Below are 17,376 nucleotides of genomic sequence, written 5' to 3'. Positions count from 1 at the left end.
TGGCAGACACTCAGCATGGCTTCCATCCTCATCAAAGCACTACATCAGACCTCCTAACCTTTACCAACAGCATAAACCATAATCGCAACAATAATTATATATACTCAGCCCTTTTCTTGGATCTTTCCAAGGCATTCGATATGGTTGCTCACCAACTTTTAATCCACACCCTGCAAACATTCTGTCTAGATACTAGAGCCCTTCAATGGTTTCAATCCTACCTGAATGATCGACAGCAGGCTGTCCTCTGGCAGAACAAACTCTCTAATTTTCTACCTAACACTCTTGGAGTACCACAAGGCTCTATACTAGGGCCCTTGTTGTTCTCCATCTTCATTAACGACCTTTATATTGTCATCCCAAAAGTCAGCTGTATCCAATATGCTGATGACACTACTCTGATTTGCTCGGCCACATCTCCAATAGAGTCATGGTCAGCTACCCAGACCACCTTTAATACAATAGAAAACTGGCTTTCTGAATGTCGTCTGATCCTAAATCCCAAAAAAACTAAAATGCCGTTATTTTCACCAACACGTAGGTCTACCGCTTTCACCTTTACCATAAATTCAAATGATGGCACAATAATCTCCCCTGATCCCTCTCTACAAAACTATTAGGTGGCATCATAGATAATAATCTAAAATTCGGCCTACATGTTAACCAAACTATCAAAACCATCAATAAAAAACTAGGGTCACTTTGCAGAATAAAAGCCTTCATAACCCCTCCAGCTATAATTGCCATAGCTCGCTCTCACCTTCTTTCAACCCTTCTGTATGCATCCCCTCTACTCTCAAATTTAAACAAGACTGTCCTTAACAAACTCTCAATTTGCTACAACCACATTGCCAGGTTTGTCACTGGGCTGCCTTTTAGGACACATCATTGCATCAATATAAATCAGCTTGGGTGGCTTGAACTACCCAGCCTAATCCAGTATAACCAACTGATTATGGCCTATAAAATCCTCTATAATCCGGACAATACTCCTGCACTTAAAAATATGATCACCTCCTGTAACAATTCTAGACCGCTTCGATCCTCTAACAAACTACTAATTCAGACTAGCAAAATTAATGACACAGCCAATGACTTTCTCTTTGCAAACTCTGTAAGTAGACCCTGGAACTCTCTTCCAGCTGATATTACCTTACTTTCTACCTTAGGTCAATTTAAAACTTGACTCAAACAACATTTGGCACTTAACTGGCTATGTCAGTGTATCAAGCCTGGCTAACTCTCTCTAGAATGTGTAAAAATGTGTTAACTAGTTTACTGTGTAATTTAATTTAATCCTGATTTACGCTCGGGATTAACTCTAACCTGTGGAATTTATTTAACTTGCTTACTTATGTAATCACTGTAAGTAGCCTGTTTGTAATATGTAATGCTGGTATTATGTAATGCTGTATCTGCTTACCCTTGGAGCTTTTCTCCCTGGGCTTCCGCTGAAAATGGACATGCATCCAGTCAGACTATCCCAGTCAACAAATGTAAAATAAAAAAAATAAATAAATTATTCACTGAAAATCTGTAGAACCATATTGATGATTGCATAGAGGCTGCTGGGCATACTAGAAGAAAGGACAAAACAAACTAAAAAAAACAAACCACACTGGTGGAATCCAAAATTAAATAGGTTGTACAAAAAAAAAAAAAGAAAAAAGTCATAGCTAAAATTAGGAAGTTTTACACCAAAAAAAGATAAAACCTCTCTCATCAAACTGAAGAGACAACTGAGAGGACTATTCAAGTCCAACAAACTTTGAGGTAAAGATAGCATCCCAGGCCAAGGACAACCATAAGGCCTTCTTAAGCTATGTCCAAAACTTCAAAAGCAGCATACAACAGTGTGCTGAACTCTTGGGAAATGGAGACACGTTCAAGTAAACGGGAGATATAGCAAACCTTCTGGCTGACAAATTAAACTCTAAATTTACCACCCTCTCAACCCCAACTGCTTACCAGGAAATACCATCTAACAGAACCCCTCCAACTATCAGAAGGGAGTAGGTTTTAAATGTACTCTCTAAGTCCAGGAATACAGCTTTAATGGGCCCCGATAACATTCCAGCTTGAAATATGACCTATCAGTGTCACTGCAGTCACTGTTCAACCATAACCTCCACACAGGCATCATGCCACACAAATGGAGGACTGCAATGATCATCCCACTGCACAAGGATGGACCATCAATGGATCCTAAAAACTGCAGAGCCATTTAGTCTGACTGGTCTCGTATGTAGAGCCATGGAAAGAAATATCATGGAAATGATTAACAAGGGCATAATAGATCTTCAGACACTGGACCCAACCCAGTTTGGTTTTGTCAAAGGCAAGTCATGCCTAAGGTCACCAAGGCAATGGATGAATCAAAATGGTGCATACTGCCTACCATGACTTAGCTAAAACATTTGATCTAGTACCTTACAATGGCATTGTAAACAAACTCACAGAATTAGGCATAAAACCCTGTGTAACTTGCTAGATAAGACCCAGGAAGTTAGGATTGCAGAGACCACCTCCACAAAGAGACTCATCTCCAGTGGAATCACCAGGGTTCTGTGCTGGGTCCATTCCTCTTTGGTATCTTTTTTTTTTTTTTTGGAAGTCAAGGACCTTTGGCTTACCAAGTTTGCAGATGATTGCAAGCTACAAGCAATCACAGACCCTCCCCCCAAGATATTAACACCTTACAGGAAAGTTTGACACAGGCAAATGACTTTCCAAAGCCATGGCTTAAAACTCAATGCTAAGAAATGCATAATACTACATTTTGGGAAGTTTGTTATCCAGGGGAAACTACCTCATTGATAAAACACCCACTAAATATAGGCACAGTAAGTCAGGAATTTGAGGACTCATGTAGATAGTAACCTGGCTTTTGCCCAATATATACCTATGGTAAAGAAAATTATTCTATGTCGCTAAACTTATAACTAAGGGCATGGCATCTAGGTTCAGGGAAGTCATCATGCCACTGTACTCAGTCCTCATTAGACCCATCATTGAGTTTAATGATTCCTTCAGTATGTACCTAACTGGGAACATGCAAGTAGAAAGTTCACAGAGGTTCCTTACAAAAAGAATACAGGGTGTAAACACAAGCTCCTTTGCAGATCATCTCAAAGCCCTTTCTCTACACTGCTTCCTACACACTGCTGAGAGGTGATTTATGTCTGGCATACAAGGCATCCTTGGATCCTGCACTAATAGCTCTTTTGCATATCCACAAAATGAACAGCACTAGAGCTACTAGAGCTAAGGATTTCAGCTTTGCTTGCAGCTTTAATAGGACATGGAGGGACAAGACAAGTGTATATCTCACAGAATCCCCATTCTCTGGAATAGACTTCCCATCCATGTGAAGCAGAGCCCTCCCCTAATCCTATTCAAGAGCAACCTGGACCAGTGTATGGGAAATTGGAAATTCACCACTGGTCTGAAACCTATGCCTCCTGTGGACAGAGATAGTCATTAAATTATGTCTCAACATACACCCCTTAAAATATAACCTATCCGGCACAATAACTCATGGGATACATTTGGGTTGCATGGCTGGACTTCCTGTTATTAGCCTAGTGTACATCTATTAACCTATGAACCTACAGTCAAGCCCATCTGTTCCCTCACCAGGTGAAAGCCATCTAAAATGGTATCATTATTTCATCCGGACAGCTATCAGGAGAAAGTCATGATTCTTCTGTTTTTCCCTGAGCCCTAATGTGTGCACTCGGCTAGGTGCCAGGGAAAAGTATGTGCAATGGACATACAGCAGATGTCGGCCCTTACTTGTGCAAGGGCTGTTGTCTCCAAACTGTCTTGTCCTTGCCTGGCGGCATAAGCCATGGTCTTTCCAATCTCCATAAGGAGAGTGTGCTATCCTGTGTGCCTCCAAGTGGATGTAACCCCCTTCCCCCAGGAGAGGCAAGCAGACCATGCTCCTTCATTTTACCTCCTGCAGTGCCAGGGATGCTAATCAAACATTAGTTGCCTGGGCTGCTGTCAAAGTTCATTCCAATGTTTCACAAAGCCAGGAATAAAAATAATCTGTATATCTGAGACGTGCAACAGTTCTGCAATGAATCCACATTCTTTGGACACTGTACCCAAATAGTTCACTGAATAACTCTCATTTAGCATTTTGTGTATGGGATCATAGGTATGGTTGCCATCATGAGACCATGTACTTTGAGATAAAAAGCAGCATCTGCTGTGGAAGAGTGTGGAACACAAAATAAGTTTCAGAGCTCATAATTGAAGAGTCCTCCTTTGCCTAACTTTGTGTCCAGGCTGCAGCTAATGAACATCAGACAACAAAAGGGCTGCAACTCTGACATGGTTGCATTTGTGGTTATTTCTAAGTACTGGAACTATCCAATCAGAGACTCTCACAACACTAAGCAAGTTAAAGAAGGGGCAGAGATAACCCATTTATCCATGGAATATGTCAGCTTTTTGTATAAACAACTGCATCACACCCACAGACACCCATCTGATGAACACCCTAGTGGCAGAGGTGAGACCAAATAGTACAGACCAGAATTAATAATGGCTAGCTTCAACTCTGAAGCAAAGTTACCTTCTGAATTGCTTTTGGTTTTATGTGAAAGTAGGTGTCCTTGAGGTACAAAGAATGAAGATAGGCATCCTGGACTGCAATGATACTATTTACGTTTCTTTGTGGATGAATAAGTCTGAGGTCCTCTGTCTTTCCTGAAACCAAGAATAACCAGAAGTAGTATTCAGATCCTTTCTGGTCTGATCCCCTAGATGTCTTTTTAATACATTTAGTATTCTCGCTGCTTTTTTTCTGATGGGGTTGCATGTCTGGCAGGGGGAACAGGGGCACTAGGATTGATGAAACATAATTTTGTAAACTCTGGATTCTCACCATTCTCACCCACCTGTATGTGGTGTTGGCTTTCTAAACCGAGGAAACAGGGTGACCCCCTGCTCCCAACTCCCTTTAAAAAGGTTAGTCATGCAAGGTGTCAGAGCTATTGCTGCCCTTATGTAGGAGGACCATGGCTGCTAAGGACTACCAAAAACCTTGGCTAAAGCCACGAGCTCTCTTAAAATTGCTCTACTTATTTGAGCCCTTTCCAGAGGTTTGCTTGTTCTGTTGCTAACCATGCTGGAACCCAGCCTCTTTTAGGTCTTGCAGAATGCCTTCTGAAGAGTAGAAAACTTGACAGTACCCATGGTGAGTATTTTGCCCTTGTGTTCCACCACATATGTTTGTTAACTTTGGGACAAATATCTCAGGTCCATGGAAGAGGATATTCATAAATGTAACCTTGGTGTCCTCAGCAAAGCAAGTCACACTGAGCCAGGTGTGTTGCTAAACTGTGATGCTGGATGACCCAGCTTTAGCAAAATCTTCTACTGCATTAAAAGTCACCAAATGATAATATTTGCCATAATCAAAGCAGTCATGGATGGGGACTTCAGATTATCCTTCATAGCCCAGTTCAGCAACTGGTCAATGGTATGCATCGTTTCATTAGAGATTTAACTGTAAAAGATCACCGTTTGCATTAAGTAAATTAGGAACCTCAGCAAGAAGGCAGGGGGCACACAAGTCTGTGATTGCCTAATAGGACCCCATCACTCTGGACCACTTTCCTAGTGTGTGAACTACACGGATCAGGGTCATAGACTTCTTAAGAGACACTGACATCACCAAAGTATCAGTTTTTGGAGTCTCCACACCAGAAACTCCAATCTGTAGGAGAATGAAACACTGTGCTGTTTTGTTGTATGGGAATCATTGCCACCATACTAACTGATACACAAGGAACTTGACAGGCCCTCTGTCACTCATCCCTCTCTAACATAGAAGACAAGCAGGCAGGGTATTTCATTTAGATGCTTTAATACAAAGAAACACATCAGGATGGATAACAAAATCATAAAATACAAACAAACTTGTTAACAGATAGACCTTACAGACATACATGCTTACATCTCAACAGCTTACTGCAAACAATGGCAGTCAGACTTTTACAGGCTCAGTATTTATACAATTGTGCAAGCCCTTGGATAGCTTCTTAAAGGTACATACACACACATTGATCTAATATCCCTCTTAAAAAGATTGCCCTTTGTAAAAACAGTACCAGAGTTAGACACGCGTTACTATAGACATTAGAAACAAATCACAATGTTCACGTCCAATCCAATTTGCTTTGTATCTCTTACAGGGTTTAGAGATGTGACCATATCTTGTAACATAATAGTCTGGACTAAATTTAGCAACAGAGACAGCCTTCAGTGAACAACTCATATCAGGAAATTCTGGATTTGTCACAGGAATGGGAATGTCCTCTGGAATTGGAGCACAAGACAACTCACTCTGAGACAGAGTCTTTCTCACAGGCTATGTGCTGTAGTATAGGCTTGGATACCGGTTTCAAATGTTTCCAGTTCCGCCTAAAGTCTGCTCCTTGTGATTCCACAATGTATGATCTTGGCTCTGGGCAAATACTCATGACACCAATCCGATCATAACCTTTGGAAGTTTGCATCCTTACCACTTCTCCTTTTCGTAATGGACTGAACAGTTTGCTGGTCTTATCATAGTAAGACTTCTGGGTTAAATGCTTCTTCAACAGATTGACTTTCACTGACCTGTTGTTCTTGACACATGGAACCAACAATTGACTACTTATTGGTAATGCAGTTCTGGTTTGTCTCGCCAGAAGTGTCTGAGCAGGTGAAACAAGATGTTTATCATGAGGAATATTTCTGAGATTCAAGAGATTCAGGAAAACATCACTACTGTCTTGTTTTGACATCTCTAGTAACTGTTTTGCATTTTGAACTGCACGTTCTGCCAAACCATTTGAATGTTGGTACTCAGGGCTACTCATGAGTAAAGTCCCATTCTTCAGCAAATCTTTTTAACTGTTGGCTTGTAAACTGTGTGCTATTGTCAGAAGTAATTAGATTTCAACTGTGAAAGGAGATAATTTTGGTATTTCAACATGTGAAACTGGTAATTAAAGCTCTCCATGCTATGGCTAGAGTGGAAGAAGTACTTTTCCCATCCATCTATCCCCCCCTGGCCTCTTTATCAGCCAAACGGATTTTGACAACAGACAACAGTACTGAATAGGCCCCTACAGCGGACTACCCAAGTGTTAGGACTGCAGCAATGTGAGATGAAGAACATCTGTGTGGACACGTACATGGTAGTCTGGGAATCTGGTTTAGCTGAAGTGGTTTCTTCCATTGATGTGGCTTAGTAGTATTACACACGGAACAAGATGAAAGTGCTCTTTCAATGTCTTGTGACATAAAAGGACAAAATACTAGTCCTCTCACCCTTCTTTTGGTCTAGTTGGTTCCTGGGTGACCACAATGCTAGATAGTAATGTACTCCAGTTGCAAGGACTTTGGAACAATTACTTTACGACCTTTCATAATGATACCTTTGTCAGACAAAATCTCATCTCTGTATGGAAAATAAGGTTGCACTTCTTGAGGTAAACCAGACTGCTCTGACGGCCATCCTTGATTGATAAAGTGGCTGAGCCTCTGTAAATTGGATCTGTGGCTGTTTGATCTTTCAGCTCATCAAGACGTTTTGAAGAAAAACTTCTCACTTCCATTACTTCAGAATCAAGGTTCTCATTCTCATGCTATTCTGTGGTGTTCCCAGGCGATCTGGATAATGCATCAATGAGATAAAGTTGTTTGCCTTTCTTGTAGACAAGACTGAAATTATACTTTTGCGATCTTAGCATCATACAGTGCAGTCTGGCTGGAGCTGAATGCATAGACATTTTCAAGGTAGTGATTAGAGGTTGGTGGTCTGTTTCAATCTGGATAGGTATACCATAAACATAATCATGGAACTTCGAACTTGCAAACACAATTTCCAAAGCTCTTTCTTGATATGGACATACTGCATTTCAGTTTGGGTAAGAGTTCTTGATATATAGGGCACAGGTTGATCCTCTTGTAGAATGACTGCACTAAGACCAAATTTGAAGCATTACAGGAAAGTGTAACTGGCTTGTGAACATCATAGTATCTGAGAGTTGGTGGAATAGCAATTCTCTGTTTCAGGACATCAAATGCTCTTTGGTGTTGCTCTAACCAAGGCCAGGTTACACCTTTACGTGTCAGCTTTCTAAATGGTGCTGAAAGTTGGCTCAAGTCTGGAATGAACTGGCCTAAGTAGTTAACCATGCCAATAAAAAGTTGCAGGACTTGAACATTGCCTGGAGCTGGCATCTCCAGAATGGGTGCTTGCTTTGAAGGGTCTGGTCGTAGGCCTGCACAGGTAAATAAATGACCAACATAAGCAACTTCTTGTAGCCTGAATTTGTATTTGTGTGGGCTGAGCTTAAGATTCACTTGACATGCCCTTTCCAGAACTTTCCTGAGGTTTCTGTCATGCTCATCTTCACTATTACCTCCTACTAGTATGTCATCTACTATAACAGCGCAATGATATCCAAAAAAAAATTTGCTCCATTGCATGTTGAGAGACTTCACTTGCAGAATTTATCCCAAATGGCATTCTCAAAAATCTGTACCTGCCAAACAGAGCACTGAAAGTAATGAGCAATGATGATTTTTTGTCAAGCTGAGTTGGCCAAAATGAACTCTCTGCATTTAAGACAAAAAAAAACGGTGGCATTTAGCATTAAAGCTGCGACTTCATCGACTGTGTGCATTGGATGATGAGATCTTTTTTGCGCTTTGTTCAAATCTCACGGATCAATACATATTCTGATGTCATCTGAGGTTTTCTTATGAACTACTACCATGGAAGATACCCATTCAGTTGGAGTTTCAGCTGGACAAATCATACCTTGTTGCACCATTTTGTCTAACTTGGCTTTGACTCTGTCCTGCATAGCTATTTGAACTTTACATGCTGGCCTGATAAATGGACTGACCTCTGGGTCTAACTTCATGGAGTACACAACTGGAAATTTGCCTAGTTTGTCTTCGAAAAGATGAGCATAGGTGGAAAAAAATGTACTGGGTGAAATTAGAGTAGTGGCCATTTAAGCTAATATGATGGACTTCCTTATTAAATGAAAACAGTCCCATTATCAAACAGTTTCTGATCCCTAATAATGACTGGACATGTCTCGACCACATAAAATAAACTGTAGCTTCTTCCGGCAGAGTAACATGAAAGCACTACTGAGCTTCCGGTCTGAATTTCTTCCCCTCCAAAAGCAACAAGCTTCGCACACCTTGACAAATCAAACCTTTCACCATGACACACTCTGGCAAGTTTCTGTTGATATAACATTGCACTTGGACCCTGTGTCATCTTTGAGCTCTATAGGTTTGCCATTTATCTGAACAGTACAAAATACTTCATTCTTTGCACTTAAAGCTACTGTGTTAACTGTTTCATGAAGAACTGACACACCATCAACATAAAGAGTAAGGTTGCAGCTCTCTAACGGATCAGCTCGTTAGTTAAAATGTTCCCTTTTAATAAAAGAATGTGGACCTTTTGATTTGCAAAACCTTTTGAAATGATTCTGCTTATTGCACTTGTGACATTGCTGACCAATAGCTAAACATCTTTTCCTTCTAGATTCATGACTTCCACTGCAACTATGACAGTTAGCAATGAAAGTAGGTCAGGGCCATTCTTTGAGTTTGCTGATTCACTCTTATGCTTCACTGAGGCTGTGCGGAATCTGGAACTTACTAGACAGTTCTGGAGTTTACCAGTGAGTGCTGCAGGGGCTACAGTTGCTACCATATGTTTGGGCCTGCTTCCTTTAACTACATGCTGCATACTATCAACATGAGCTTTTTCAATGTCCCTTCTAGAGATACTCATTTGTAAGCATATTTGTGTGCTTTTCTGTGAGCTCATATATCTGAGAAATCTCAATGGCCTTATTCAAAGTTAAATCACTGTCAAGAAGCAAAATCTTTCTTACAGCATCATCTTTAAAACCACATACAAGTCTGTCCTTTAACAGCTCGTCCCTTAAGTCACCAAATCTGCAAGTTTTAGCCTTATTTCTCAGGTCAGTTATATATGCTACAAAAATTTCACCAGGCTTTTGATCCCTTGTGTAAAATAAGTGCCTTTCCAATGTAACATTTGTGTTTGGGGGTTACGCATTTCTCTAAATTTACGTTTTAAGCTCCCAGGGTCTTCCCTTGACTCAGCCTGTACAACAATATGACTGTTACCTCCTCTCATGTATAGACAGAAGATGCATACACAAATGAATATTCCTTTTCAATGGCTTCTGACCCAGCTAAATTAAGCAGAATAAATGCCTTTGTACAGTCATCTTTATCAGAAAATGCACCCTGTATGAAAATGTCGTACTCTTGCTGAAACACTCTCCAGTTCTCAGCAATATTACTGTCAAACACAAGTGCACTGTGTTTTCAAAATTCATCTGCCATACCCACAATGTACAACCACACTCAAAACGTGGCCTTTGTAATTATGTACGAACAAACTGTACTGTGAGATTGTAATAACATTTAAATGCACAATAAACTATTTGAAATACTGTACTTTGCGAAATATGCTCTGTAATGGCTGTATTCTGTGAAATAATTTTGCTGTAACACTGTACAAACATGAGAACACTTTATACACTTCTGATAACTCGAATATCTTTGCTTAATACGAAAAATACATGCTTTGCAAAAATGTGGTCATTTCCCTTTATGTTATTCATTTTATGCAATTTGGACTTTATTTCAAACATTTTCCGTAGTAATTTGAATATTTTTATCAATATCGTACATATCGTTTTATGAAAATATCATTTAGAACATTCTGGATGCCTCATTTCTTATTTTGCAAGTAAGAAATAGTGCTGAGCAAGTTTTAATATCTGAAATTCATTTCTGTCCTGTTCTGCGAAGTATACGTGCAGTAGGGATGATTCACTCCTCTATATTCCACCATTTCTAGTCGGTTGCCTCTTGGCTATAAACTCTGGATCGTTTTCTGACACCATGCCACTCAACCCTCTCTAACATAGAAGACAAGCAATTGGGGTATTTCGTTTAGATGCTTTAATACATAGAAATACATCAGGATGGCTAGCAGCATCATAAAATACAAATGAACCAGTTAACAGACAAACCTTACAAACCTACATGCTTACATCTCAACAGCTTATTATAAAATGGCAGTCAGACTTGCATGTGCTCAGTATTATACACTTGTGCAAGCCCTTGCATAGCTTCTTAAAGGTACATACACACACATTGATCTACACCCTCTAACAATATCTGAAACTAGTAGGTCACTCAAGACGTTTGCTGGGAAGACCAAAAAACTTTCTGCAGTACATGCTCCAATGGAAAATGCAGACATCTGGTCAACCTACTCTTCTGCTTCATCATCTCCTGGACTTCTTCAAATATGGGGTCATAAGGGCAATGTAAAAGCAATAGTCTTTTCCTTGTCATCTTGAAGACTTGCTGTGGTAGGCTCTCTAGTGCATTCTGTGTGTTTCCTTTTGCACTTTATCTTCTTGTACAAAAGATGAGGATAAGCTGAAATCGATGAGGGGAACTTCTGCAGAGCTGAGGTCTTGCTATCATGTGTAAAAAGCTTCAAGGCTGGCTGATGTGCAAAACTTCTCCTGCAGAGACCGAAAATTTCAATGTCATTGAGTGTGTGTGTGTGTGTGTGTGTGTGTGTGTGTGTGAGGGGAGAATCACAGCACTGGTTCTGTAATGATACTTGTTTTGGAAGGAACATCAGACCTGAAGTACCCATAGACAAAACTACAGCCATCAAAAAGTACCAGAAACAACAGAGGAGTTGAAAATCTGAGTACTGATGTCAACTATGACACTAACTCTAATGGTAGATTCCAAGAAAAGGTAAGAGTTGAAAATGTTGACCTTGATGACATTGGTACCAAAGTTAATGCAGATTAAAATACCTGGGAATGACACATTAGGCATTAACAAATCAGGAATCAACAAGCATGGATAAATCGGCAAAGCTCCCACCAATGTCAGTCTTCTAGGAACTTGCATCAAAAAAGTGGGTACAGACAGGGAAGAACCAGTTGTCCTTAAAGGCATAGTGGCAAAACTGTATCTATTTTCAGGAAAACTCACATCAGGAAATAGAAGCCAATGAAGTTTTGTAGGCCAGAAAGAAAGCCTCCTTAAGATTCCTGTAGTTGACATCAAAGACAATGGGAATGGAGTAACATGTTGGTATTAGCCTCAGCAAGGAGTTTTCCACAATGACCAATACTTCTGTGTGTGAGGCTGACTTGGCAGCTAAAGAGCCAGCAGGAGAAAGGGCATAATTATCAATGGAGTAAAAAAAAGTATCAGTGGAGAAAGTGATTTTTCTTTTTCTTGAAACTAAGTAGGTGAAGATTTTTCTATAACCTGAGATGTAACTGTTTTAAAGGAGCATCTTACTGGCAGGATTCACCCAAGAGCTACAGAATGACAAGCATGGTCTCTTCATTTTTGCATTTTTAAGCAACTCAGCAACAATAAACCTAGATGACTTGGAGGCCAAGGGAACAACAGTCTTTTTTTTGGCTCTTTTACCTGCACCTAATCAAACCATTCATTCCACGGTTGTGGGATCTGGGGATTTCCAGGCAAGTGAGAGTCCTAGGGCCCATTCATGCCTGCCTGGGAATTTCCCCTTGAGATCAGCCACTTGAATCAAGTAAGGTGGCAGGGAGCAGTCCTGCAGGCTTGCCTACCTACGTCTTTCCCCAGAAGAGCACTCCATATCTCCCTTGAGGTGGCTCTTCTGAGCCCACTACAGCTGCCCTCTGAGGATTCCCTCGGCTCTCATTGCGAATGCACATGGCACAGCAGGCTTAATAAAACTGAGCTACATGGGTTACACCTAGTACTCACTTTCCCATTTAATGTGCCACAGCAGTCTCCCTCCCCTTAGGATGGGAAAGCAGGCAAGACTGATTACTCCCATATTCCCCTGCCAACTCCTACAGGTACCCAAGCCAGTATTCAAACTGGTGTCACCTGTGACACAGGGGTTTATCCCTCTACTATACCCTTTCCTTTCTATGTTTTAACTTAGAGGAGACTAAATTAGAGCAAATATTGCACTTGGAAGAAAGGAAGGTTTCCTCAAGACAAATAATACAGTTTTGCTGTCTGTCTTGTGGAGAAATTTTCTCCCAACAGACAAGTGCACTTTATAACTACTATCCAAAATCCAAGTCTACTAGAAAGTCAGTGAAAAAGTTCTCCAGGCAGGGTACAACAAAGTAACGAAAGGCAATCTTCACAATAACACTAACATTTTCACAGGCAAGGCATGTCAGTAAGAGCTACTTCCCAGACATATAAAAAATATTGAAAAGTGTAGAATTCAAAATCCATATGAACTACAATAAAAACACAAATGTAACTTGTAAAGCATTTCTTTTAAAAAGCAACCTGTAAGGAAAGAAAAGGAGGAGAAGAGAATCATAAGAGGCGTAGGCCCAAAACTACAGGACACTTTCTGACAGAAAAAGGTTTAATTTTTATAATAAAATAACCCAAAAAAGGCTAATTACTCAAAAATAGAAATAAAGAAAAACTGGATAACACGTCACTCATGACTAAGAAACTGAGCAGTCTGTGATCATATACGAGAATGCCAAGTACTTTATGTGGCAACAAATACCAGGAGGGAGAGCAACATGCTGCTTTGTGAGACAGGAGGGAAATGCTTAGCTGTCTGCAAACGTTTGGAGTGTTGATTTATAATGCTTGAGACCTTAGTCCCAAGAGTTCATGATAGATGGATCCACTTCTGTCAGATTCCTTGTTATCAATTGCACTGATAATGTGTGCCAGGTTCAAATGTTTACACTTCTGTAGGATTATGAGTTTGAGGAAATATTTATAAAGGTTTTACTTCTCTAGTTAGGATTATCATGTGGGGAGAAAATGCTAAAACCTACTTCATTTAAAGTTTAGCTATGAAAGTAGTATTAAAACAATGAAGGGCAGATATTATAGATATGGAAGCTTACAGTCAAGCACTGCTATACCTGTTCTTCTTAGTTTCATACATGAACAATTTAGAAGGTCCACCAAAAAGACGCTGCTCCCAATATCAATGAAGGCTGTCCTCCGTAGTAATCCTTAATAACTTGTGTATATATATATATATATATATATATATATATATATATATATATATATATCTCAACAGTCCACAAGACAAATCGTATTTCAATGAACTCACACCTTATTTTATTGACTTTAATATTATAGAAACAAAAACGGATTTAGCGCTTTCATCTCCACCACGGAGACTTCATCAGAATCATCTGTTTCCATGTCTTTACCAATATTTATAACAGTACATTCCTTCTAATTGGCTGACCAATCAATATTAGGATTTAAACATGCCATGTTTTTAACCCTTACATTTCAACTGTTAAGTAATTCATTCATAAGAAAACAGTCCTTTCAAAAATATATACATATAGAAAGTGTCATTTATTTAATACATGTATATAAATAAATAGATAAGAGAACGGACATGAAATACTAAATTCTACATACATCTATAAAACTGTATATGTGTGTATGTATATAAAAATATGTTTAAAAAAAGATACTTCAGAGAAATTGAGGAAAACACCCCAGGGTAATAAAGGGACAATATACTAGGGACACCAGTAATAATACTCAAAAATCGATGAATACCATATATAACAAAACTTTTAACAAAGTCATGTCCTAATAAAGTGTTTCAATTAGTGCATTGTAAAGTGCCATACATTTTAATTACAATGCTTAAGAAAGTTAAAAATGTAGTTAAATATATATATATATATAAAGAACCTAAAACAAAATGCAAAAAATCTAATTGGTGTATTTCTTAAATAGGGTTTGATAATACCATCATTCTGGGTTGTGTCTCTTTGGTTCAGCTGAGAGAAGTTTCAAAGCTGGACGACTACATGCATCTAATCTGAGTTGCCAAATCATTTCTCAAAATACTAACTTGGTCTCTCAGTCACCTCCTCTTTCATTGTGTCCAACTTCTTCCAGTACCCAAAATTTGAAATCAGCTTCCTTACAAGTCAATGTGTGTCTAAAAAGGGCATTATTTTCATTCTTTTTGTTGATATGACGTAGGTGCTCGTATATACGTACCCTTAGGTTATGTTCAGTTTTTTCTATATAGTACCCCCAACAGATTTTACAGTATGCCAAATACACAACACCTTTTGAATAGCAATTATTATATATTTTTCCCTTAATAATCATATTTATACTTGGTATATTCAATTCCTTCATTCCAGCTATGAATGGTCTTTGTGTGCACCTCCCACATTTGAAGGTATCATATTTTAAGCAGGTTCCACTCCTATATACATTCTTTTTCCTTTCCAAAATATTTTTCAGATTTTTATTCCTTCTGAAACTGTACCGCAGTGGTTTCTGGAACACTCTCACCCTTGTGGGTATCCTACTGAACATCTGCCAGGTGTCATTTATGCATTTCTTTATCCACCCCATTTCATTGTGATATGTTAGTGTCAAATATGGTAATTGTACTCTCTTTGGTTCAGTGTTAACATTCCCAATTTTTGTTCCAATAGTTTCCCTACTAGTTAATAAGGGTACATAAGTAGTACCCCATCCATTTATAACAAGTTCCTTAATAGGGTTAATTAACTCATCTGGATACCCTCTTTCAATGAACATCTTGTGTAGGTTCCCTATTTCTTCCAAAAAATCAACTTTATCAGATGTCATTCTAGCTATTCTGATCATCTGTCCCTTTACTATGTTCTTTTTAAGATAGTGTGGACGGTCACTTTCATACTGTAGGTATGAATTCAAATAGCGGTCTTTTCTGTATATACTGGATCTATAGATCTTTTTACCATAGTCCTTCTGTAACCTGACATCTAAATAATGTGTTTCGTCTATACCAATCTCATAAGTAAATTGTAAAAAACTAGTGCTGTGATTTATATAATGCATAAATTCTGTAATCATTTCTTCAGGTCCATCCCACAGGATAAAAATATTGTCTAAAAAATGATAGTACCCCTTGATATTTTGATAATATGCAGAATATATATTGTTGCTCCCAATATAACATAATAATGGGGATTTTTTTCTGTAATGTGGGGGTCTAGCTAAAGGAAGAATATTGTATAGACATAAAACTGACAAACTATGGATGGTTAAACCAGTGGTGACTTTGTTTTGTTAATAAAAGTGAATACGTACTGACATTTCTGTAGATGGGAATTTGCTAGGAAATTTACAACTCTAATGAGCCATTATAACACTTAGGAAAGGAAATGGTTTCCAAAGGTGACTTTTGTACACACACACACACACACACACACACACACACACACACACACACACACACACACACATATATGTGTGTGTGCGTGTGTGTATGTATCTACCAGGAAGATGATGGCCTGATGGTACAGAGACAGATCCATGATGACAGCAAGGTCAACATCAGGATGATGACGTTCAGGGCCACTAGTAGTGTTGGCTGAGGGAAACAGGATGAAATGACTGATGTCCAGCTCTTCTCTTCTGGGAGGGCAGGAGGCTTGGGGAGAACCACTGTCAGTGTGACCACTGGTGGAGACCAGAAGTTCTGCAGCTCAGCCTTTCGGCAAAAGAGAAGTGGCAAATGTGCTGATGTCACTGCACATTTCTCTTCCATGTTAAGGAGACCTGCCGCTGATGCAGAATGATGCCTTCTGGTTCCCTAGAGTCCACATTCCCAAACTCTGGCACTTCTCTCACAAGGCCAACATTCCAAGAAGCTGGGGGTTCATCTGGACAAGGGACATGTTTCAGATTGTCAGGTAAATAACTATGGCAGTACATGAGGTGGGTGATAAGGCAGGATGTGTGGGAACATAGTTTTAAAAAAAAAAAAATTATTAAGTGGCAGGATGGGGAAGCACCACAAACAAAAGTGTAGGGAAGGTACAGCTATGGAAAGAAGTGGGTCTTTCAGTGATTTGGAACTGTGAAGTTTTTTTGTATAACTATTATACAGTCGTTTATTATGTCCCATGGTGGGGATTTGGAACTGTGAAGCTTTTTTGTATAACTATTATACAGTTGTTTATTATGTCCCATGGTGGGACAAGGACAAAATATTTTGGACAGTGATACTTAGGAGGCAGTAGAATCTTGTATACAAATTAAACATATGACATTTTCACAATTGCTTGTCCCACAAACAAATTTCAAAGTTCTTATGAAATATAAACATCTGGGTTTGTGGTTGTGGGTGGTTAAAGTAGGTAAGGAATTACTTTATTTATTTATTTTTACAAAATATTACACTGGACAAAACAGTGTGTGGGGTATAGTCGCATATAAGCTGTGTAAAGGTGAATATTA

This window comes from Protopterus annectens, chromosome 17.part0 (assembly GCF_019279795.1).
Source record: "Protopterus annectens isolate FY-2018-M chromosome 17.part0, PAN1.0, whole genome shotgun sequence".
NCBI classification, from domain to species: domain Eukaryota; kingdom Metazoa; phylum Chordata; order Ceratodontiformes; family Protopteridae; genus Protopterus; species Protopterus annectens.
This window is presented reverse-complemented; position numbering follows the sequence as displayed.